The sequence below is a fragment of the Triturus cristatus genome, chromosome 2_2 (genome assembly GCF_964204655.1).
Source record: "Triturus cristatus chromosome 2_2, aTriCri1.1, whole genome shotgun sequence".
In the NCBI taxonomy this organism is placed as follows: Eukaryota; Metazoa; Chordata; class Amphibia; order Caudata; family Salamandridae; genus Triturus; species Triturus cristatus.
This window is the reverse complement of record NC_140582.1, coordinates 873,714,777-873,741,174: the sequence shown is the minus strand read 5'-3', so window position 1 is coordinate 873,741,174 and position 26,398 is coordinate 873,714,777. Positions and strand designations below refer to the sequence as shown.

The following is a 26,398-nucleotide window of genomic DNA, read 5'->3' as shown; positions in this document are numbered from 1 at the left end:
TGTTTTTCTGAAGAAGCAGTTGTGTAGTTGCAGTGGTAGTTTTTGGATGATGTTATGCCAGTGGCTAGATTCTTTCAACAGTGAAGCATAGTTTGAAAGAGGCAAAAGTATGAATGAGCTATGAAGCACCAATGTTATTGTTGTGGATGCATGTATGGGTAAATCAGCAAACTATTAATGTGAATTGGGGGTTGACTTGTAGGCAAGCCATTGTCTTCCTCAGCGGGGGAGAATATAGCATGTTACTACGCAAGCTATTACATTGCGTTCCATTACAAGTGCGGTCGTTACAACGACCGTGTTTGAGAACGCGATACCTTTAGATCGCAAGTCATTAGATCGACTTACTGTAGGGGGTGCGCTGGACTTAGGAATGGTATAATTTACTATTCCAACTCCAGCATGTGCAACAGTAGGGAAGGTGTTGGAATAGTAAATTATACTATTCCTTAGTTTAGTGTGCCCCCTCAGCAAGTTGATCCAATGGCTTGCGATGTAAAGGTATTACGTACTAACAACGCGGTCGTTGTAACAACCGCGTAGTAAAAGCACAACGATGTAATGGCAGCGTTATAAATACTCTTTCCCATGGGGGAAGCTCAACAATGCTTTTTTTAATGGTATCAGTTTAGCGATAATGATGTGTTAGAATATTTTGCAAAACCAAAGGGGATGATGGACGGAGTGCTGAACATTGAAAAACGCTCACCCCCAGTCAACTGATCTGGGTTTAATCCATCATCATTCTTTAGCTCACTCAGCCACCCCAGTTCAGACCTGGCCATACGCAAATCAGTCTGACCCTGTGCTTCATGGGAACAGTTCAGCCCGAACTGCCAAGCCAGCCATGTCTTCCCTGGACTGGAAACAAGCATCCTGGGACTGGTTTTGTGTTCATAACCCTCATCAGCCAGGCTATCTTGAATGTAGTGGCAAAGTGAGCAAGGGACCCACGTCTGGGCATACCCTGCCAACTTAGGGCGAACAAAGCAAAACCAAAGGGGATGCTGGACGGAGTGCTGAACATGCCCAGAAGTGATGAGGGTTATGAACCCGAAACCGATCCCAGGATGATGATGGATTAAACCCAGATCAGTTGACTGGGGGTGAGTGTTTGATTTGCTCAAACGCTCCGTCCATCATCCCCGTTGGTATCGCTTTGTTCGCCCTAAGTTGGCATCACTCGGGGGGGTAAGGACTCACTCAGGCTGTGTCCAGGTGCTAGTTAAAAATGGTTGGAGACTTTTAGGTCTCTGGATCTCTGATCATACGGCCAGCAAACAAGCCTTTGGAGTCATTCTGGTAGTATTAGGCTCAAGTGATGAAGCAGGGCTCAAGCAGCAAGGCAGGCCTCTGAGGGTACAAGGAAGGCTGCAGGCCACAAAGCAGTCCTTTGAGGTGCAGCATAGTGGTCTTGTTGAGTATACAGCAGGCCACAGCAGCAGGCAGTCCTCTGAGATGTCCTTCCACAGGTCTTGAAAGTGAATTGAAGAGTAGATCTGAGGGTCCCCTTTTTATACATGACGCTTTTTTGAAGTAGAAGTTTCTAGAGAATTCCCTTTGAAGTTTCCCAATTCTCCTGACCTGACTCCAAACTGCTGTAAGAACAATGCAGGGGTGACAAGTCCTTTGTCTAGAGCAGAGCATACACTATTCTGTTGCAAGTGAGACAGCGTCTGGCTCTGCTCTCCCATCCTGCCAGTTGATGACCTATTCAGGCACACCTAATCCCTCTATTGTGTGGCTGTCTGTGAGGAATAAACAAAGTCCAACTGCAAACTACAACCAGTAATGTGATGCAGGAGAAGCTGGAGGCAACAAGTATTTTGGGGCAAGAAAATGCCAAGTTTCTAAAATTGGCATTTTCAAAATTGAAACTTCAAATCCGAATTTACCATTAAAGAGGATTTTAATTACAATTTCTCATTCATCAAATACTAAATGCTTACCTGTTCCCAATCAAAAGTTAACACTTATTAATATAATAAGGCAACCCAATGTTCCAGAGTAGGCCTCACGGTAATGAAAAACAAATGTATGAGTTTATCAGTACTAGGACATGTAATTCTTGAAGGTATTTGTTCAAGCATTTAATTAGGGGTGAGGGAACTCGTGGATTTTAACTCCATGGAACTCAACTAAGTTGCATGAAAACTCTGCAAGATTACGCTGAGTTCTACCAATATGCGGAAAATATTTAGCACGTGCTACAATTTAGCGAGGGTAGCGTGAGCAGCGCTGAAAAATCAGCAGAAATGATACCATGCATTGCACAAAAGCACATCGCTATTCGAGTTGATTGTGCTGCCACTCGAGTAGAACATCTACTCAAGCGATAGTAAGTATACTCAAATGGAGCCCTCTGACCACAACCGCCCCCATTAGAAAAATCACAATTTCTGAAGCCTAGTGGAAGAAAAATTCTGCCACATGGTGATTGGCAGAATTTGACTGCAACTCTACAGTAGTACTCTAGTAATGTGGAGAAACAAAACCTTCCGCCCACCCCAACTTCTAATTACAAAGCACCCTGCCATATGGGTTACTTAGGGCCTACCTTAGGGGTGACTTACACTCAATAAGAGGGGTGTTTAGCGCTTGGCAATGGGGTTATATTGCCAAGTCGAATTGGCAGCTTAAAACTTCATTCAGGCTACAATGGCAGACCTGGGACATTTTTTAAGGGGCTACTTAAGGGAGTAGCTCGATGAGTGCTGCAGGCCAACAAGTAGTATTTAAATTACAGGCACAAGCTATATGTTATACATATTTATTAGGAATTTAAATGTAAATTAAAAATGCCAATCAGGTTAAAGCCAATGTCCCCATGTTTAGGGGAGAAAGCACAAGCACCTCAGCAGTGGTTAGCAGTGCTAAAGTGTACAGAGTCCTAAAGCCAACAAAAATGAATTCAGTAACATACGAGTGTGAAGACAAAATGTTTGGGGAAAGTCCACCCAAAGGCTGAAAGATCTAACATATAGCAATTAGGGTTTTAATTTACTGTATGTGTGTTTTGTTTGCCATATTTGATTTTGCTCATGATATTAGTGTGATCCATGGGGTTATCTTTCAATAGTGTATTTAATGTTATTTGCTTTTGTATTCATGTAAGTCTTTTACATTATTTTGCAGTTTAAAAAAAAATCTTTTTTTCTCCTATGAAACTGTAGATGTTCATTTAAGCCAGGTGTTGGATGGTGTTCTTTACGCTTTGTCCAGTGCCACCCACAGCTGCATTCAGACCCAGAACAAGGATGTTCATGAGGACTTCCCAATGAATGTTACTTAACTTTAGTAACAATGTTTCTGACAAACACCTTATGTGCAAATCTTCATCCCAGGGCTCTCTCCCGTCACCAGCCTAGATGAAGAAAGTCTTCTGAGCCGCCAGGTGGTGCCATGTCTCCAACTCGACACCAGTACTACCCAGGATGTGACATCAAATTTCTCTAATGTCAGTTCCTGCCTTTTTCCCTGCCCTTAGTGGAAAGACACATAATGCAATATATACAATTAAATTGGAACTGTATTAATACATAATACTTGTCAGGAAGAATAGATCGGTGGGTTATTGAGGAATCTGCTGGCAAAGTAACTACCAGATACATGAATAACAAAGGGAAGTAACTAATTCTTCTGATGCATACGGTTAGAAATGGGCTCTTGAGTTGGCAGAGGCATGCACACTGTCTAAGTAGGGACCACCATTCTAATCAGGGTAAACTAGATACACATTTAGAGATAACCTGTGCTCACCATCTGGTAGCTTGGCACAGAACAGTCAGGCTCATCTAAAAAGACAATGTGTAAAGTGTTTGTGCAACACACACACAAACACACACACACACAGTATAAATGTATTTGAATGAATGAATGTATTTATTGTATCAATTAATTAAAATTGTTACAAAAGTAACTGGGCACACAATTTCTTCAATCTTAGATAAAACACACACACACGAAAATGTTACAATAATATTCCACACAGGGTTACAAAAACAGATATCAATATTTGTATTTATTTATTTATTTTGAAGGCTTTGTATAGTGAGAACATGACCCTTGCGGGTATCAGAGAGCTTTACAGTGGAAACATAGGACATAGTATGACGTATACCATTATTGCATCCTGATATAGATAGTTACAAAAGTGTATGCATAAAGACAGAAAATACAAAAACATCGAAAACAGTGATGGCTAACATCTGTCATGCGGGTCACGTTGTTGATCATGTAAGTTTACCCATGAGTAGAAACATTACTTCTTTATTGAAAGTAGAGGGATTAAGTCTGGTTTCTGGGGGCAATGCGTTCCAGATCCTTGGGGCGATTCCAGAGAAAGTTTGGTTGTATGTTTTCTTTTTGAAAAATCTTTGTGGTTTCAGAAGAAGAGTGCTGGTGCTCCTGGAGTATCTATCACCACCCGAGAGCACCAATTTCTGGGCCAGATATCTCAGGGTCATACTTCATGTTTTCAATCTTCTCACTGATGGAGTCAATTTTCTCAGAACTAGGTAATGAGCTCGATCCAGCTTGGGGGAGGGGGAGTTGGTAGGCCATTTGATTGTGCTAATTCAAATAGTTTTTTGTTCGGTTTTTAGAAAAGTTTGCTTTAGACCTTCTGATGTTTTTGTAGAAGGAGTTCCTAGTAGCTCTTAGAAGCTTAAAGTGATCAAGAGATGGGGAGGCTCTCCACCGACGTTTAATTAGTCTTAAGGTATGTCCATCCAAATTGAGGCTGCCATCGTACCATGGTTTGGAGTCTTTGGTAGAAAGTCTTATCAGTTGTAGTGGTGCAACTGAATCTAGTACAGTAGACATGGAACTGAAGTAGTGGTTTGTAAGACCCTGTACATCTGATAAGTCATCAGGTGAAGGCAAGAGGTTACCACTGAGTGATGTTAGTAGATTGATGTTAACGTTTTTTTGGCTCCTTATCCATAATTTAGGTTTTGTAGGTTGAGCTGAGCTTAGTCTCAGAGCTTCATTAATGAGGAATATAATGAAGTGGTGGTCAGACCAATCACAAGGGAGTATCGATTCAATTTGAATGGGCTCGGTGTTGGCAATGACAAGATCTAAGATTGAACCCTTATCATGTGTAGGGCTGTTTCAGATTTGAATCAGGTTGATGTCCGTAAGGAATGCTTTGAGGCTGTTCACAACAGAGTCATTTAGGTCGTTCCAATGTAGGTTGAGATCTCCGTGGAAGATTTGGGTGCCTTGTTGTCCTGTGTTTGTAGTAACAATATCCATAAACTGTTCTATTAAAGGGAGGTTGTCACCTGGAGGGTGGTAGAATGTGTGCAGGGTGCAAACTGGTTTGTTGTTACATGTGATATCAATACAAAGGTATACGCAAGAGGATAATACCGGTGAGTGCGATCGTTTCACAGTAGGGCTATTCCGATGGATGCAGGCAATGCCACCCCCAAGTCTATCAGATCTGTCTAATCTAGTGATATCATGGTTTGGAGGGACCAGAATATCGAGGATGGGTGTGGATGATTCATTTAACCAGGTTTCAGTCAGGATTAGAAGGTTGGGTTCATGAGCGAGTATAAGAACAGCTATGACTGACGCATGTCTTGAAGCCGATCTACAATAAGAAGTATACATTTGAGATGGGGTTTGGCAGGAGCTATGGAGTCCTGTGTGAAGGTGACTCGCATAAGGTTGTGTTTATTTATTCCTCCGTGGTTGGGTCTTGGAACCCTGTGTGGATTAGGGGGGATGGATTGGATTAGGGCATGACTATTTGTGTTCTCAGAGCGAAATGTATTGCGATTGTGTTGCGAAAGAACATAGGAGCGGAGGAGAGAATGCATATCATTGCCCGATAAAAGATCCCTCAATCGGAATGGTTGAGTATTCGCATTGGGGTAGGGTCAAGTTCTTCATCTTGGGTGCAAGTGCTTCGTAGAAGGTATATTGGGAAGGGTTGGAGAATAGTTACTGTGATAGTTCTTAACCAAATCCCAACTAGACCATCTGACCCTAAGTGACTGTAGGAAAAGGCCAAGCAGGCTTTGGAGTTCTGCTTTGACTTATTGTAGTGGGAGCGAGATCTTGTCAAGTCTAGCATCTAGTGAGGAGTGTGGGTATACTACTTGGTCTGGGGGCAGGGGGCAAGTGGGTAGGCTATGAGTGGAGTTTAAGGGGGCCTTTGTAGGCCGGCCAGTAGGAAGGGTGGTTATAGGGGAGGTAGGAGATGGAATAGAGGGAGAAGGTGAAGCGAGTACAGTATGGGTGTGTGGGGGGGCTGGAGATATGTGTTGGTCAGAGTTACCCGGACCAAATTAGAATTTGCGTATCTGAGCCAGGAGATTCTGATGGAGCTGTACTGGTTGTGTATTGTGGTTGGGTGGTAATATGTGGCTGCCTAGTTGAGGATTCTGGCGGTGTGCTAGAGGGGATTATCGAGTTTAGAGGGCCTGGGGTGGGGGAATCCGATCTCATAGCATTTTCAAATTGCAGTCTGATGATTGTATGAGGATGATCCCATTATGGAATATGGTGATTGTTGCTGCTGCAATATATATCGGTGAGGGGATGATTGAAATCCTGAGACAGTGTGATGTTTTCCAAGAAGTGGAGAAAAAGAGTATGAGAAGTAGGCTTTCCTTCATTGGGGTCTTCTCTACATGTAAAAGATTAGGTCACTGGATAAAGCTCCTTTGTTCATAGAGAAGTAAGGATCAGAGACCAGGGTCAAAGGGTGTGATTTGAGAAGATTATGTTTAAAACATTTGGCTGCTTTCTTTTGTCACATTTGGTGTGTACATATTGGTATAGGTATGTCCTACTGATGACTCCAGATTGGGGTAAATGCTTATTTGAAGAACCATATCTGGTATATAATGTGGGAGGCAAGGTGAAGATAGGTGGGGGATGGGGTTCTGGGGGAAAAAATGAGAGGCCACGAGTTGGAGACAAGGGGTGTACCTAATGCAGTCCGGGATGGAGTTAGGGATAATTGCTATAGAAAATAGTAGAAGGGGAAGTAATGATCAGAGGAGAGAAGGCCTGGGGGACGGGAGAGAGTGAAGGAGAGAAGAAACACTAGGGACACGATCGGGCAGGCGAAAATGTAAAAGTAAAAGGCAACAGGGTAGGAGTTGTGAGGCTAGAGAGAAACCTATCATGTCTGCTTATTAATTGATGCTCATCAAAGGTCATCAAAATGACCCTAATTATAGATTCTTCTGAAAATTGATCAATAAAACAGAACAGGCTAGAGCATGTCCATGCACAGAAGATGAAACATGCAAGTGGCAAGTGTGCCGGCATGTCCTTGTAGCCGATAGAGGTTGGTAAGCGACATTGGCTCAGATTAATAAGCAAGCCACAAGAGGTAGGGCACAAGAGGGATTGCTTGTAAGGTCTAGGGAGGTATTATAATGAAGGAGAGAGGAAGTACCATTCAAAGATTGCTGCCACTCTACCACTCTCTACAAATGAAAATTTCTTCTTTGTTGTGTCCAGTGCTGCTGAGTCCATTCTTTGTGTTTAACCACGGAGATCATAGATCTACCTAATCTAAAAATGAATACATTAAATTTGAGAAAATCACCTCGCAGGCCAGCTGATTCAGTGTGACCAGCGAAGGAAGAAGGACAAGATCAATGGGGGGGCTTGAGACGCAGAAGCCACCTCAGTGTTCAAGCCAATGTAGGATCACTCCAGGGTGTGATCTGCCACATAGAGGGTAGTTTTGCACAAAGGGGGTAATTGGGAGCACCAGTGGAACCCACCTGTGCCCAGAGTATGAGTCCTACAACAAACAAATGATGGACGGAATGCTGACAATGCAGACATTCTCCCCCAGTCAAGAGATCTGGGTTAAATCCATCGTTCTTTTGCCCACTACGCCACCCCAGTTTAGACATGGCCATATGCAAATCAGTCTTGACCCTGTGCCTCATGGGAACAGTCCAGCCCAAACTGCCAAGCCATGTCTTCCCTGGACCGGAATCAAGCATCCTAGGACCGGTTTCTGGCTATCAGCCGTCATCAGCCAGGATAGCTTGACTCCAGTGGCGTAGTGAGCACGGGTCCCACGTCTGGGAATACCCATCCCACTTAGGGCGAAAAGCGTTACAACAAACAAATGATGGACGGAATGCTGACAATGCAGGCATTCTCCTCCAGTCAAGAGATCTGGGTTAAATCCATCGTTCTTTTGCCCACTACGCCACCCCAGTTTAGACATGGCCATATGCAAATCAGTCTTGACCCTGTGCCTCATGGGAACAGTCCAGCCCGAACTGCCAAGCCATGTCTTCCCTGGACCGGAATCAAGCATCCTAGGACCGGTTTCTGGCTATCAGCCGTCATCAGCCAGGATAGCTTGACTCCAGTGGCGTAGTGAGCACGGGTCCCACGTCTGGGAATACCAATCCCACTTAGGGCGAAAAGCGTTACAACAAACAAATGATGGACGGAATGCTGACAATGCAGACATTATCCCCCAGTCAAGAGATCTGGGATAAATCCATCGTTCTTTTGCCCACTACGCCACCCCAGTTTAGACATGGCCATATGCAAATCAGTCTTGACCCTGTGCCTCATGAGAACAGTCCAGCCCGAACTGCCAAGCCATGTCTTCCCTGGACCGGAATCAAGCATCCTAGGACCGGTTTCTGGCTATCAGCCGTCATCAGCCAGGATAGCTTGACTCCAGTGGCGTAGTGAGCACGGGTCCCACGTCTGGGAATACCCATCCCACTTAGGGCGAAAAGCGTTACAACAAACAAATGATGGACGGAATGCTGACAATGCAGGCATTCTCCCCCAGTCAAGAGATCTGGGTTAAATCCATCGTTCTTTTGCCCACTACGCCACCCCAGTTTAGAGATGGCCATATGCAAATCAGTCTTGACCCTGTGCCTCATGGGAACAGTCCAGCCCGAACTGCCAAGCCATGTCTTCCCTGGACCGGAATCAAGCATCCTAGGACAGGTTTCTGGCTATCAGCCGTCATCAGCCAGGATAGCTTGACTCCAGTGGCGTAGTGAGCACGGGTCCCACGTCTGGGAATACCCATCCCACTTAGGGCGAAAAGCGTTACAACAAACAAATGATGGACGGAATGCTGACAATGCAGACATTCTCCCCCAGTCAAGAGATCTGGGTTAAATCCATCGTTCTTTTGCCCACTACGCCACCCCAGTTTAGACATGGCCATATGCAAATCAGTCTTGACCCTGTGCCTCATGGGAACAGTCCAGCCCGAACTGCCAAGCCATGTCTTCCCTGGACCGGAATCAAGCATCTTAGGACCGGTTTCTGGCTATCAGCCGTCATCAGCCAGGATAGCTTGACTCCAGTGGCGTAGTGAGCACGGGTCCCACGTCTGGGAATACCCATCCCACTTAGGGCGAAAAGCGTTACAACAAACAAATGATGGACGGAATGTCTGCATTGTCAGCATTCCGTCCATCATTTGTTTGTTGTAACGCTTTACGCCCTAAGTGGGATGGGTATGCCCAGACGTGGGTCCCGTGCTCACTACGCCACTGGAGTCAAGCTATCCTGGCTGAGGACAGCTGATAGCCAGAAACCGGTCCTAGGATGCTTGATTCCGATCCAGGAAAGACATGGCTTGGCAGTTCGGGCTGGACTGTTCCCATGAGGCACAGGGTCAAGACTGATTTGCATATGGCCATGTCTGAACTGGGGTGGCGTAGTGGGCAAAAGAACAATGGATTTAACCCAGATCTCTTGACTGGGGGAGAATGTCTGCATTGTCAGCATTCCGTCCATCATTTGTTTGTTGTAACGCTTTTCGCCCTAAGTGGGATGGGTATGCCCAGACGTGGGTCCCGTGCTCACTACGCCACTGGAGTCAAGCTATCCTGGCTGAGGACGGCTGATAGCCAGAAACCGGTCCTAGGATGCTTGATTCCGGTCCAGGGAAGACATGGCTTGGCAGTTCGGGCTGGACTGTTCCCATGAGGCACAGGGTCAAGACTGATTTGCATATGGCCATGTCTGTACTGGGGTGGCGTAGTGGGCAAAAGAACGATGGATTTAACCCAGATCTCTTGACTGGGGGAGAATGTCTGCATTGTCAGCATTCCTTCCATCATTTGTTTGTTGTAACACTTTTCGCCCTAAGTGGGATGGGTATGCCCAGACGTGGGTCCCGTGCTCACTACACCACTGGAGTCAAGCTATCCTGGCTGAGGACGGCTGATAGCCAGAAACCGGTCCTAGGATGCTTGATTCCGGTCCAAGGAAGACATGGCTTGGCAGTTCGGGCTGGACTGTTCCCATGAGGCACAGGGTCAAGACTGATTTGCATATGGCCATGTCTGAACTGGGGTGGCGTAGTGGGCAAAAGAACGATGGATTTAACCCAGATCTCTTGACTGGGGGAGAATGTCTGCATTGTCAGCATTCCGTCCATCATTTGTTTGTTGTAACGCTTTTCGCCCTAAGTGGGATGGGTATGCCCAGACGTGGGTCCCGTGCTCACTACGCCACTGGAGTCAAGCTATCCTGGCTGAGGACGGCTGATAGCCAGAAACCGGTCCTAGGATGCTTGATTCCGGTCCAGGGAAGACATGGCTTGGCAGTTCGGGCTGGACTGTTCCCATGAGGCACAGGGTCAAGACTGATTTGCATATGGCCATGTCTGAACTGGGGTGGCATAGTGGGCAAAAGAACGATGGATTTAACCCAGATCTCTTGACTGGGGGAGAATGTCTGCATTGTCAGCATTCCGTCCATCATTTGTTTGTTGTAACGCAGAGTATGAGTCCAGCCTCCGAGAAGGGCGGAACCCGTGTTGGCAGTGGGCTCGGACAATGGTGGCCTCTGGGGAAAGGACGGGCGGGTTAGGGGCGAAAAGCCTCACTAGTTGTTGTCCATAAGTGTATCCATAAGTGTAGCATGTGTGTCTCTATTTGTCCCTCAGATGGGGCGGGTGGATGGCTGGGTATAGTCGGGATAATCACATCACGGTGATCCCGCACCCAGGAGCTTCTTTGCTGTGCTCCCTCTTGGTGGATATTTTGAGAAAACCAAAACAACAAAAATCCAATAAATAGAACCAGAGTTATGAATTTTTAAAGATTAATAAAAATGTACTGCTTAAAGTCAAAGCATCAACCGGGGGCATCTGTTTGTACTAGACTGGGGTAAATCCAAAGTTCAGGCCAATTACGATGGAGAACTGGCCAAAATCAAGACTCACGTAGGTCCCGCTGAAAAAATACCTTGGATGGAGGAAGCGTTAACATCAAACACCCGATGAGAGGAGCAGAGGAGGCGATGGGTTGCGTTGGTTCCAATCTGTGCTGTCAGTGAGACCTTGTAGATTAACCCCCTTGCAATGAAGGAGATATGTTGAGCTGCACAGTCTGTCCAAGTGGTGTAATCGAGCAGCAACTGTGTTGGTGTCAAAGGACACACAATGGTTCCCAAATAGTGCAAATTAGTCGATCCTTGGATTCTGCTGGGTCAGAACAGAAAAGTCCCTTTCAAGGGCCCATTACAAGACTGGCACCAGTTGGCAAAGTGGGACTCACAGACAGGAGAGTTGAGGTGCTATTGAAGGAAGTATTTGATGGCCCTGAGACTTCAGCACAGAGTGCAAGCCAGAAAGCCCTTGGAGTCACTCTGAGTTCAAGTAAGATAGGCCAAGTCCTTTCTTTAGCAGGGCAAAGGGCAGCAAGTAGCAGGCAACATGCAGCAGAGCACAAAAGCAGTTCTTTCGGAGCAGCAGTACAGCAGAGTGCCAGTCCTTGTAGCAGGACAGCAGTGATTTTCTTGGCATTGTTCTTCGGAGGTCCATTAGTGGACTACCTTGTTCAGGCAGAGACTAAGTACTTATGTTCAATTGAGCCTTTGAAGTGGGGGTGACTTCAAAGAAGGGACTCTGAAGTGCATAGAAGCCCCTTTCTTCCCAGTCCTGGCTTCAGACTATCACGAGGGGGTAATCAGCTCTTTGTATGGGGACAGGGCTCTAACTATTCAGTTGCAAATATCAGCTCCTCCCTCCCTTCCAGTCAAAGAAAGGCATCAGAATGCAGATGGGTTATTATACACACCTAACCTTCCAGTGTTTGTGGCTGTCTAGAGGAAATACACAAAGTGAAGCTGTCACCAACTCCATTCGCGTATTGGAGAAAGGCTGCAGGCACACACAGCAGTAAGAGCGGGGAACCGGCCACTTTCTAAAAGTGACCTTGCTAAAATAGTAATGTTAAACCCAACTTTACTGGTAAAGAGGATTTATCATTTGATTTCAATGATATAAAACGTGTTACAACCATTGCTTTCAAATCAGGAATTACAGGTTAAAAGTGTATTAAGGAATTCTCAATGTTAACCTATGAGAGGAGTAGGTCTCACAGTATTGAATAACGAATTTGGGTGGTTGTCACTACTAGGACATGCAAAACTAAAGTACATATTCTACATTTTACAGCACCCTGACCTATGGGTGACCTAGGGCCTACCTTAGGTGTCATAAAAGTGGAGCTTAAGGCTTAGCACAGGGTTTTAAATGCCAAGTCGAAGTGGCAGTAAACCACACACACATACCCTGCAGTAGCAGGCCTGAGATAGGTTCGAAAGCTTACTTGTGTTGCATAGCGTAGAATGCCAACACCCGGGTCAAAGTAAGTATCCTTGCACTTTTCTTTTGAAATGTTGTGCCGCTATTAATGTTTTGCACCCCTTACAAATAAAGTAAATATGCCAATTGTGCATACACCAGTGTTACCATGTTTAGAGGGGAAGCACACTACTTTAGCACTGATCAGCAGTGGTAAAGTATTCAGAGTCCTAAGGCCAACAAAAAGATGCAGCAAAAAGAGGAAGTAAGCAGGCAAGCAAATTGAGGGAAGATCAACCTGAGGATGACAGGTCTAACACATGCCACTGCCTGCACATTCTTTATCTCTTCAATCAATGCCAAATGCAATAAACCCCGGGATGAGGGTTTGAGAAGAAACACAAGAGGATGAACTGTGCAGTTGTGTGCATATACCCTGCAAGTCCGAGCTGGAACAATGACCTATAAAAGGAAAATAATCAACCTTACATGGCAGTCTTGTGCATGCCCTTGCTGATAGGAAGATGGACTGGAGTGGGGCATGTGAAAAATGTATGTTACCATGTCCCTGCAGTGACAAAGTGCTAAAAGATTTTTTGACTGTAGATGCCTAGCTCTCTTATTTACAAAAAACACAGAGTTCCGAAGAAAATGTTAATACACTGTCTTAGGAATGGGACCAGCTAGACAAATCACCACACTCCTATTGTTAATAGTTCATAAAATCGTATTCAATGATGAAGTCAATGTTAAATATTAAAGAAAAGCATCTTTTAAAAATTTACACTTTACCTGCCTGGCTGTCAAAAGGCTAAATCACAGAAGCCTCTGGCAGCTCCAATCTTGTGCTTGAGCCCAGGAATTGGTGAGCAAGTGGTTTCTCACTGGAGAAAGAGGCTGACCTGAGGGGGCAGCAAGCACTTCTCTGAACTCTACAATATTCAGTGTAGAGTCTGTGAGTATCCTGTGACACCACAGTGTGAAATCCTATCTGGCAGGTTTGTTGAGACACATGTAACACTTGAAAGGGAAATACCAGCATACAAAGATAGTTATTGTTATCCCTTAAAGGTTAGAAATGGGAGTACAGAATGATTACCATAGTATATTCTCACGTCTAGCCACAGAGCCACAGTTTAGTGTGGCCGAAGACCTTAGACACCCTGGATTTGACCAGACTTATTGCATTTTGGGTCAATTTTCAGTAAGAATATCCACAAAAGTAGGGAGGTCAGGGCCTGGAAACCCTTACTCTGTAGATCAGAGAGGGACTAGGGGTGGGATCGTTTGGATGTCCCTCCACCTACATGCTGGCCAACCTAACATAACTGGACACTCACCCAGCCTTCCGCAGAACACTGCCAGATTCCCTAAACATACCAGGTCAACTTAATCTTCTTCACTTGGTATCTGTGACCTGTGAGAAGCACCTAAGGATAGCTCCTTCGACTAAAAATCTAAGGCCTGCCTGCCAACCCAGAGATTCTCGAAGTGCTCCCAATGAGATTCTTAGGGACGTGAAGTATACTCCTGTGGTTGTTTGGGCATCAAAAGAAGTTTCAGAAATATTTCAAAATATTTCAAAATGTTTGCTTCAGCACACAAGAGCTTCAAGGGGACCAACTTCAAAAATTATCCGACCAGCAATTTCACAGCATCTGAATGAATTTCAGGATTTTCCTGCATGGCCAATCAGCTTGGTATATTCGACCCATGCTCCATCAAGCCGTAAATCGTGCCTAGGCCCTGGTTTACCATGATCATTGACTACCCTTGGCTGGTTGTGCTTTTTGGCACTATTTTCAATTAAATCGCTAAAAATTCATATCTCGGATTCCCCTAATTGGATTTTGTTTTGTTTTCAGGTCATTTTGCTTACTATGTTTTACTCTATTTGTAAAAATTACAGTGGGACTTTTATTGCGCTTTGTTTTCCACTTTTTACTTGTTTTGGTACTACTAAATGGTTTACACATTTTTGATAAGTTAGCCCTGTCCAGTTTGTGTCATTGCTACCAAGGGTTAAGGGCAGGTTTATATGATTGACACCTTAGACTTCACCTAACAGGATAGTGCCTTTTCTTACTTGGGGTGGAAACTAACCCAACCCCACTAATAAACATAAGGAAGGGCTATCAAAATCATTCAACCCGGTTATATTAATATGGTAACAGCAGAGAGCATAAACTCTTCAACAATAGGTAATCTTGAGCAATGAACAAATTAAAATATCAGCAATAAAACTGCATAACACATCTGAGAGGGCTTCTTGACGCAACAATAACAAATAACATAGCGTACTCCATAAAACATCTGTAATCTAGGCATAGCCTACATTTGTTGTTGTCGGTAGTAAGGTTGAAAAAACAGCAAAAGACGTGTTTCACTTTCAATTATGTTCATACCTATACCAGGGGTCTCCAAACCTTTTATGTAATATGAGCTACTTATGATCAATGGAAATCATCCCAAGATACTAGTGTACATGTTGTAATTATGAGCAAATCAGGAAAGATTACAATGGTAGCCTCCCATTCCAGATTGCTAGCCGTGATCAACTCCGAGCATCAGACAGGATAGCAAGCAATTACGTAACAAAGCTTTGTCAGCTTGGAATTCCTTTACGCAGGAAATGCATAATAGCTACAGCATCATTGATGCTGGCATCAAGGAAATACTATTACTAAGCTCTAAATATATTTTGGGAATCCAACAATGTTTCTCCAAACAACAGCTTATGAGTTCTGAAAGGTCACTCATTTTTATCTTCAATACATACAATTCATTTTTTGTATTCCTATATTAGCCAAGCAAAAGTTTCTAATTGAGTAGGCAGGATAACTACTCATAGGTAGCTGGAGAGATACCAGTAGCTTGAGAGCTACTCGTTGGAGAAGCATGACCTACACTATCATAGTTATAATTCTCAACTTGATCCACATAGAAAAGGCAGGTTTGCATTAACTGGTGTGGCCTGTTGGTTAGTGTGGAATATCTAATTCATCGCTAGGCTCTGTACTCCACCGTTTCTGGTCTTCAGCTTTAACACAGAGGTGATTTTATCAACCCAATACCCTTCTGCTTAGATTGACTAAATTAATGACTCTCTTTTACCATTGCCACAACAGACCACAGTTCTGCTAGAAAGGGGATCATTCATTGTGTGGCACTCCTCGTATTAGCATCACATAATTTGGTGGTATGCCCTAGTTTTGTAGAAGAGCTAGAAATAATTGTTTTTGAGGTTGTCCCTAAACCATATAACCGTGTGTAATTTTCCATCGAATATCTGAGGGCACAGCATGGCTTGTGGATGCACACCATGCTGCAGTGCCTAACTAATCTGGGACGAGTTAGTCATTGCAGGTTTCAGTCGTTCCCCCACTGACATTGACAGTGCAGTATCATGTAAAATGTTCTTGCAGATCCGCAGTAAACAAGAGCTGTTTGGATGAATTGGGCACATTGTTCAAGAGACTCTTTTTAACTCGGCACTAATCATTTTCTCTAAGGACAGAGGTCTAAATTACTCGATAAACATAGGATGATAAAGTAAAGTTGACTACTCCAGTATGCTTGGCAATTATTTGATATTTCGTATTCACATCAGACTTGAGAAAGTTCTGCAACTCTGTTCCCCATTTGGGCACTCTAGGGAAACACTGTTTAAGGCTTTTCTGAGAGAGACCCAAGAAACTGTTTTGTACTAATCTAGTTGGAATTAGGAACACACCATTCAAGTGATTCTTTTAAGATGAATATCTACTAAAACTTGTTGCTGGCTCTTCAATGTATGAAACAGTGTCCAAGGGGCCCACTTCACAGAATGTGCAAGAAATACTGATATGCCTCACTCTGTTGGAGCAGAAATACATTGTTTAAGCTGCTCTCCTTGAAGTGAAAGAAAAAATGACAATGAGAACAGGAGCGGGGTGGCATTGGTCATTAGCTCATATAAAATCACCTCCCCCGACTTCGGCTTAATTGCTGTAAATGCTGCAGCTAGCAGAGTAATCAGACTTAAATTCTATTTCGGCTTCACTTTAATGTCCGAGTGAAAAATGCACCTGAATCCACTACATATGAGGAATGTATTTTCTAATTCTTCTTTTAGGCACACATGTATGTTACCACCGATAGTCGGCATGTGATGTTCATTCATAAACTTGTTGGCCCGTTGTCCGCCAGTCAGAACGGACGCACTAGTGCTTTAAATGGGCTAGTACTCGCCGTTACGGAATACCCACACTTTCTCATTTTCACCCCTCGAGTACCAGAACTTTTTATCGGACAAGGAGGGTACCGGTACTCATAGGGGCCTGGCTTAGAGCAGGTGATGCTGCGCTCATCACAGGGGCGGCTGGAGACATTTGAAAGAGGTGGGCGTAAAATGATTGGCATACTGCACCGTTGCGAGCGAGCGTAGTGAGCGAGCCTGAACCACCATAAGGGGTATGCATTTTGTTATCCAATGCACGCACCCAACAAACAGGTATTTCAGTACCTCCAGGAATAGTGTGCTTTCCCACCCAGGGAAAACATGGTTGTTCAAAGAGCGAAGAGGCAACAAAAGAAGGGCTTCACTGGCAAACACTGTAATGTGGCGCTAATGTGTTTAGGTTTGAATAAATCAATATGGCCACCTTGCTTTAGTTAGTTAGTTATTTCTCATATTTTGAATGTTTTATTTCTCTCTACCCTGAGGCTGCACTTAGAAATTGAAAAATGTCAGCAAAAGTCTACGTTTCCAGCAAGTGTTTTTCTTTTTTGGATCCATTTCACAAGGAAGCAAATAAACGAAAGGAGGAAAGAGAAGGTAATACCTGTTTCTTGAAGTCTCTACTACATGAGGAGGAGCGAGACAGAGAGGGAAGAGGGGGAACAAAGGAGGGGGGAGGCAGCTGCCAGCAGCGGGAGAACTGGACTCAAGCAGTGACTTACGACGACAGACAGCGCTATAAAAGACTTGTGTTGAGCGTAGCGTCCAATACCTACTTCAAAATGAACAGCACCATGCTAGACTCAGACTAGTACTGGTCACAACGGAGGAGCACACTGCCACATAACAAGAGACATTTAATGTTCAGAATAGTGATATAAACAGAAATGTGTGTGTGAAGTCAGACTGAATTTTATAATAATATCATGCCAGTTTTACGTGCACTTATAGAAATACTTACCAACACATGGATGGCCCCGTAGCGCTTTGGGAATCTAGGTACCCTTTGCTGTTTTGGCATTCATGGCGACCAGAGCACAGGAAGGTGACATGTAGCTTACCGACTAATGTGGGTGAGATTGCTCCTGGAGCTAACTGCTGGCATCAATGTGTGCCCTACGAATCACAGTTTCCAAACACTGCAGGGCCGACGAGTGACTCCGGACCGAGCAGGTTCAGCTTTTTATTCGCGATGTTTCCGCGCCTCCATGTCTTCCTCTGAGGCCAGGAAAGAGCTCGAAGGTAAATACCACCGGTTCCGGTTTGATCCGGACCTTAATCCCTAGAAGACCGGGACAAATGCAGGTACAAGGTAGACCTGCATGGTTCGTGCACGAAGCAGTTTAAAAAAAAAGAAAAAATGTGAGAATATTTCCGAAGTATTTGTTATATCAGGGATGAACGCTGAGGGTTTGATATTCAATCGGAAAGAGTGGTGCGGAATTAATTCTCCAAAAGCGACCTGACAGGAGAAATCGCCTATGCTAATTAAACTGGGAGAGATGATACAACCAATTCCTACCGCAAAAGGGTATTTTCTGCAATGCTACATGAACGCAGCATACTGTTAACAAACAACCAGTAATCAATCACTCACTCAGCACAGAATGAGTCAAAGTGTAGCCCGCGCTTGAAGCGTCTTCTTTCAACAATGGCGACCAAAAGAACTCCTTGCATGCGAACACGTACCCAGGCATTAACATTCAGCCAGTTGTGGGTCTGCAGAAGGAACAGCTGCCACTTGGGTAATAGTAACACCAGTCATTACCAACGGTGAAAAACTCAGCTGGCAAGCGCTGTATAAAACAAAAGGTAGCTTGGAACTTCATAGCACCTATTGTTGACAGCATTTAATATATGTAGGTAAGATTCTTCGATGTGGTGTGCACGCTTCACACGAGCCTATGCAGAAATTGCAAAATGAAAGCAGGTCACGCAGGGCGGGGGGCCGAGGGAGAATAAAATTAAAATTAAAACAAAAACTTACCTGACCCGACCGCCTCTGCTCCTGGTCCGCGTTGGCGCCTCTGCCCTCTTCAAACAGGAACACCACGTCAGCACACTGGAGTGGCAACCCCTCAGCCAATCCTGGCACTGCTGCAGTGCCAGGATTGGCTGAGGACACCGCTTACGCTTCGCCCGCCTCCTGCCCATTAGGAGACCGAGGGGCTCCTAATGGGCATGCGCAAGGCAGTGAAAACACAAGTACGCATGACTGGGCACGGACTAAATATGAGCTCACCATGCCCACTCATGCGCACTTGTGCTGCCTTTCCCTGGCTTGTCTGACAATGCATGTCAGTCAACATGACGCCGGACCGCCCACGGTCCGGACGTCATGCTGACTGACATGCATTGTCAGTTCTCCCTCGGCGTCTCTGAACTTAAGTAAACTAAGTTCAGAGATTCCGAGGGAGCTCAGCGGCTGGCGGGGGCGGGGGGGCAACGCCCCCACGCCCCTATGGACGCACCGCGCCTGGCTCATCAGCACGACCCGGCAGCACCTTCAGCACGTCCTTTACAGCGTGCATTTCAAACAGGGAGGAAAGCTGGGCTGAGCTGGTGCAAGAGTGCCTGAATAGCTGCTCCTGTCTCCGGGACACAAGGATCTCGGTGTGCATCCATGGATGATTTGTGAGGAGGGATGCAGCAGAAGGGTGTTTTCTTTTAACCTTGCATTGTTCCCAGTCAGGTTAAAATGTGATTGAAAAACCTAATGGACAGCGGTGTGAGCCACATTGTTCAGGGCAGTACAGATTTTTAGCATGCCCATTGTTTTAAATGCCTGAAAATCATCACCCATCAGCAACATAAATTAAATGTGTTTGCGTGAAAGAAAATACGCTCCCCTTCACCAATTTCCTCAAAGATATGTTTATTTTCTAAACGTTTTACGAGAAAGAGTGTGATAACTAGACATATTTGATAAAAAAAACTCTATTGTGGCTTACTTAACTAATCCCAAAAGGCTGCATTTCAAATACCATTTAGTCCAGGGTACAATGGCACTTCAATAACTCGGGTAGTTAATGCACTTGACGAAAAGTTCTGTGTGCATTCTACTCAAAGGCTCGACTCGGTATAAAATTGCATGGAGGCTCAATGGGGCACATGCATCAAGAAATGCTTTTGCGAGTCCTTAATTGCGATTATTAAGGAATCGCAATTAGGGACTCTCAAAAGCCTATGCATGTAGAAATCGCTAAATAAATAGCGATTTTTAAACATTCCTTAATTGCGACTCGCAAATTGCGAGTCACAATTAAGGAATGGCTTCCCATTCATTCCTATGGGCCTACAGGCCCTTAGGAATGAATGGGAAAATGCATGCGCAATTTGTTAGTACCAACAGGTACTCGCAAATTGTGCATCCAATGTTAAGGGTGCAAAGGTGTCAAAATGACACCCTGTTGCACCCCTGAAATTGTGATGTGCACCCATGCTGGCAACACACATGCCCCAAGGGCATGTTTGTGTGTAACCTGAAACCTTGAAAAATGCACTTAAGTAAATTGTCTGTATTTTGCGGTCCCAAATAGCGAATTTGCTATTTCTAAGGGGTACATGCATTGCATTTAAGAAATCGCAAATTGCGATTCCTTAAATGCAATTGCAATTTAAAAAAATCGCTATAAATTGTGACTTCTTAAATTGCGAGTGCCTTACACTTTGATGCATCGCAAAAGGCCTTTTTGCGGGCGCAAACGGACGATTTTTGCAAATCGCACTGTCTGCGCTCACAAAAAACGTTGATGCATGTGCCTGAATTAGCTTAGTTGGTTATTGTTTTTATAGCAGAGATCCTTGTGTTACCTGCAGGTGAGAAGTTAAAATCCTTGGGGCATATGTATCAAAGGATACATTTGCGATTCTCAAATAGCGATTTTAGAGAATCGCTATTTGAGAATCGCAAAATGCTATGTATGTAGGATTTGCAAATAATTTAGCGAATCCTACATATTCCTTAATTGTGAAACGCAAATTGTGATTCGCAATTAAGGAATACCATCCCATTCATTCCTATGGGCCTATAGGCACATAGGAATGAATGGGAAGACATTCTCAATTTGCGATTCTCAATTAGAGAATCGCAAATTGAGAATGCAATTTCAAGGGTGCCAGGGTATCAAAAGGACACCCTGTTGCACCCCTGAAATGTGCATGTGTGCACACGTGGTACTTTGAAAAATGCAAAAAAGTGCATTTTTCAAAGAAATCGCAAATTACCACCAACTTGAAGTTGGTGGTAATTTGCGATTTCTAAAGGAGAAATCGCACAACTTGGGTGCTTTTTACATCGCATTTAAGGAATCGCTATTTGCGATTCCTTAAATGCTTTCGCAAAATAAGGAATCACAAATTTTGCGATTCCCTATTTTGCGAGGGCCTTTTGGGATGATGCATCCCAAAAGGCTTTTTCCCGTTCGCAAACGGGCCGATTCTGAGAATCAGCCCGTTTGCGAACGGGTAATGGGCTTCATACATATGCCCCCTTGTCATATAGCTAGAGACTTATGATCCTGCATCAAGGAAATGCATGCACACTACAAGGAATACTTAGAACTTTGCTGTTCTTATGCAATATTTTGTTCTAATGCTGCTGAAAAATAATTACTTTGGCTCATAATAAAGACTCATCAGAAAGTGCTGTTTAAACGGTTATTGGTGTACTAACTCATGTGCAGATACATCAGACATTATAACAATGCATGCAGATTTCTTGCATACACAGCTTAGAAAGGTCAAAAACCCAGTCCTGCCTCGCCCTTAGCACCGCCCATAAACCTGCCCCAAACTCCACCCCCAGTCCACTGTTCCTTTTGGTAAGTACCTGCACTTATCTTTTTCCATTTTGAAGCACTGAACGCACTCTTTCAAGTTGAAGAGTGGCAGGACGCCATTTTAGATGCACTCTCAGTGCTACTTGTGCAGAAGCTGCTAGCATCTCAGACTGCTTCGTGAGACAAAAATGGAGTCCGTTCTCACCCCACTGAGCAGGCAGACATCAGTACATAATGATCAAACATTTGTACATCGATAGGCCTTAGGTATGATGCATCCTTAGAAACCCCAGACACATGTATTAGTCCCCAAGGACTGTAGGAGTGCCCCATGAGCTACCGCAGATTGAACTGAGGACAGCAAGCTTCAAGAACAGGTTAGTCTTCCATCAGGTTGACTGTTATGCGTTCAGTATTTCCTTTCTTCTTCAGAAAACAACAAAAATTGGTAATTAGCTGCTGGTGAGTAGGTATAAAGAGACATCAATTCGGTATATGGAATCTGTGCCTCGTCATTCCTGCAGACGTGCATTTTGCCGCCTGTACAGCAGCACTTAATTAACCAGCACTTCAGTTATAGATGGCAAAATACTCCTTGGCAGGTAGGAATGCGAGCAGGGGTGCAGGGTTACCCTTCCCTCCAATAACAAAAACAGAAAGCAGCAATCACCGCAGAGCAAACTCTAGCGTCCAGAGTGAGCCTTTGTTTGCTCCAAGGTGAAATGTCCACAGATCGATCCATTTAATGCCTTGAATTATGTAGTCCACCCCTACGACCAGCCTGGCACAAGTAGATCATTAGGAATTTTGAAGTCCAGTGGGTCATTATTACCTTACTGAGTTAGTGGCCTTTCATGGCACATCTGCAAAGTGTGCACTTCATCTCAGGCACTGCATGACTTTGGCAGGTGTTCCCAAAACGAGTCACCACAATGTGGGGACACAAAGTAAATATATTATCACAAAAGTCTTAATGCAGCAGCCTCTTGGAACCACTGTCAGTGGCAACAGTGCTCCTGAGGCGGAAGCCGGGAGCGGGTGATTTTTAACAATTTTAGTTGTTTTAAACTCTTGTGTGTGATAACGTGTACCTCTGGGAACTCGAGCCTCTGCATTTCCGTGGGCATTGACCGCGCAGCCGATTAAAGGCGCTGCTGCGGTGATTGCCGCCATTCCAGGGAAGCCCCTCGCTCCTGGACATGCCCACTGACGCTCGGCCACGCCCCCTCCCACACGATATAAATCGCGCCTTTTCTCTAGCGCGTATTGGTGACAGACAGTGCTCCTGAGGCGGAAGCCGGGAGCGGGTGATTTTTAACAATTTTAGTTGTTTTAAACTCTTGTGTGTGATAACGTGTACCTCTGGAAACTCGAGCCTCTGCATTTCCGTGGACATTGACCGCGCAGCCGATTAAAGGCGCTGCTGCGGTGACTGCCGCCATTCCAGGGAAGCCCCTCGCTCCTGGACACGCCCACTAACGCTCGGCCACGCCCCCTCCCACACGATATAAAGCGATGTGCTGCCAACGGCTGCGCAGCGGGCGCGCCGCCTGCGCGCCGAAGGCGCGCCAAAGGCAAGCCCGTCTGCGCCCGTCCGTGACCATACGGGACCCGGGGCCATAAACCCTGATCTCCACACCTCCCATTTAAGGACCTATAGTCCAGCAATTATCCACAGCATCGTAACCGCAGCTGTAGCACGCTGCACTCATAGGTTCCCACCAGATGAACTCCCTTCCCGCTGCCCGGCCTGTAAACATCCCTTCAACACCAAAATCTCGACAGACACGATTCAGAAATACTGTATGTACCTGCTGAATTGTAGGTCCCTCCCGAAACACAGCACGGAAATGGCCCTGCTGTTAGAAGAGTGGAAGCCGGACGCCATCTTTCTGACGGAGACATGGCTCACCTCCAACTCTGAGCCGTACCTAGTCACAGCCCTACCCCCTGGCTATCAAATCCACAGACTAGACCGGTCGGAAGGGAGAGGAGGAGGCCTGGCTATCATACTAAAGGGCCAGTATTGTTGCCGTACTACCTCTGAAGCAATCCCCGAGTGTGAAAGTCTAGCATTCACTATCGACTTCTCCTCAAATATCTCCTTCTCAGGCACCTTGATATATCGCCCCCCAGAGCCGGTAAAAATGTTGCATAGATCTCTCCAGAACATTATAGCCGAACGTATCATGTCGACAGCCAACCATACTCTTCTGGGAGATCTTAATTTTCATTTTGACAGCTCCACAGACCATACTGCGTTGGACCTAATAGATGACCTAGCAGCATTACAATTAATTCAGCATGTCTCAGCCCCCACTCATGAAAAGGGCCATCTACTAGACCCGATTTTTAGCAACTGCACGGAGCTGGTGGTCAGTCAACCCATTGTTCTTCCCTGGACTGATCACTCCTTAATACCTTTCGCCTGGTATACCTGTAAAACCCCTCTGCCCACCCCCCAAGTCAAATTCACAAGGAACTGGGCGAAACTACCCATCAAGGTCTTATAAAGACGAGATTAGGACGGCTCAAGCTGCTTATTTTTCGGCTAAAATCATGGAAGCCAAATCCAAACCAAAGGAAATCTTCCACTTAGTAAAAAGCCTGACAAAAGTGAATAACTCAGCCCCACCCTTGGCAAAAACACAAGCACAGTGTAATGAGCTAGCGGATTTTTTCCATAATAAGGTCACCAAGATCTACTCCTCTTTTCCGACAGTAGACATAACTTCAAGAACAGCTGTCCAGGTACCACTGAAACATATAACTCTCCCAGACCAGCCTACCCTCGAACATTTTCTCCCCTTAGATCTGGAAACCCTTAATCATTTGGCCCGGCAAGTCAAATCTGGCTCCCCACTCGACCCAGCACCACCGGATGTCATGATGCAGGCTAGCCAGGCTACCCTACCCGTGGTACTGGATCTGTTAAACTCCTCCATTTCATCCTGCACTGTGCCCACAGTATGGAAGAGAGCCATGGTGCGGGCCTTGCTTAAAAAGCCCAATCTAGACCCTGAAGACCACGCCAATTACCGCCCAATCTCACTGCTCCCCTGGGCAAGCAAAATCCTTAAGAAACACATAAACATCCAGCTAATAAAATTTCTTGAGAACCACTTGTTACTGGATGCTTCCCAGACAGGGTTTAGACCTAGGCACGGAACCGAAACCGCACTGTTAACGGTTACCGAAGAGTCACGGAGGATACTGGACCAAGGTGGTTCAGTGGCAGTGATCCTCCTCGACCTAAGTGCGGCCTTCGACACGGTCAGCTACTCCATTTTGCTGAACCGTCTATCGAAGATTGGAATAACAGGCAATGCACTTAGGTGGCTCAATTCCTTCTTGAGCAATAGAACATTCCAGATCTTCGATGGTGACACAGTGTCAGCTAGCAAACCACTGAGCTGCGGGGTGTTCTCTCTGAGCCCTGCCTTGTTCAACATATATATGAAACCACTGGCAGGGGTCGTCCAACCGTTCGGTATTAAGATCATATCATACACAGACGATACCCAGCTAGTGGTGTCTCTGGCGCAGGAGGGTAACAGGCACACCTCAGCAGGCCTCATGAAATGCCTAGAGGATGTTAAGGAATGGATGACAGCCTGCTCCTTAAAGCTCAACGGAGATAAAACGGAGCTTATGCTCTTGGGCCCAACATCTCCAGTGTCTTTCATCTCCCTCTGGCCGTCCTGTCTAGGCCCTCCACCAATCCCTAAGGAAAGTGTAAAAAGCTTGGGAGTGTGGTTAGACAGAAATCTCTCGTTCACTACCCAAGCCACCAAGCTGTCTGCCACATGTTTTGGCTTACTTAGAACACTGAGGAAAGTCCTGCCCCTCCTGCCGATGGAAGCTAAACAAGTAGCAATACAGGGACTGATACAGTCCCGGCTAGACTTCAACAACGCCCTTTACTTGGGTACCCCCGAATCGACCTTGCGGAAGCTTCAAGTGGTGCAGAACTGTGCAGCCAGAACCCTGCTACAGATCCCACGCAGACAGTCAGTCAGGCTCGGATTAAAAAGATTGCATTGGCTTCCGGTGAAGCAGAGAGTTGCATTTAAGGCATTATGCATCTCCCACCGAGCCTTCTGGAACACGAGCCCAGCAATTAGCGGCAATCTAGTTACCCACTACCATCCTAGCAGGAATCTCCGATCTACGGAGGCTTTTCTAGCCTCAGTGCCCAAAGTTAAAAGAACCAGAGGCGGAGGAAGGACGTTCTCCCTAAATGCCTCCAAGCTATGGAATTCTCTCCCTCTGCAACTTCGCTCTGACCCTGACCTGCTCTCATTTCGTAAACAACTGAAGACCTTGTTGTTCACACAGTCTCCCTGATCCCGATCACCTCCTCAACGATCACATCTGCACACCTAGCACTTGGACGCCCCTGGGGCAGCAACTGCGCTCTACAAATCCACATACAATACAATACAATACAACAAATCCCACTTATACCTGTTAGCAAGTTATTCAATGCTATGGGACCTCCTTCAGTTTCTTCCCCAAATCATCCTCCTAGTAAGATGTATCATCACTGCCTAGAAGTCATACATTTTTGATAGACTTGAGGATGAGAGACCTTGCTGCAGTGCCGACTGCCCAGATATCCTGATATAAAGAGAAGGTGACCTAGTAAACTGTTATAACCAAGGTTTGTGGCTTTGTCCACTAGTCACCTTGTCCACAATCAAGTGACCTTTATTGGATTTTAAAATGGCATGCGTAATTCCCGCAGTGCTAATCTTTTGTAAAGCTTTAACAGCTTTATAGTCAAATTAGGAACATTTAGGCATATCAAAGTTGGGCAGTCCAACTGCC

At 45.3% G+C, this 26,398-nt stretch overlaps 1 protein-coding gene across 3 annotated transcripts in view; it reads right to left on the bottom strand.

Annotated features, from left to right (window-relative positions):
* ARAP2 (ArfGAP with RhoGAP domain, ankyrin repeat and PH domain 2) overlaps positions 1-26,398 on the bottom strand; it is a 1,345,662-nt gene that overhangs the window by 273,103 nt on the left and 1,046,161 nt on the right. The window lies entirely within an intron of this gene.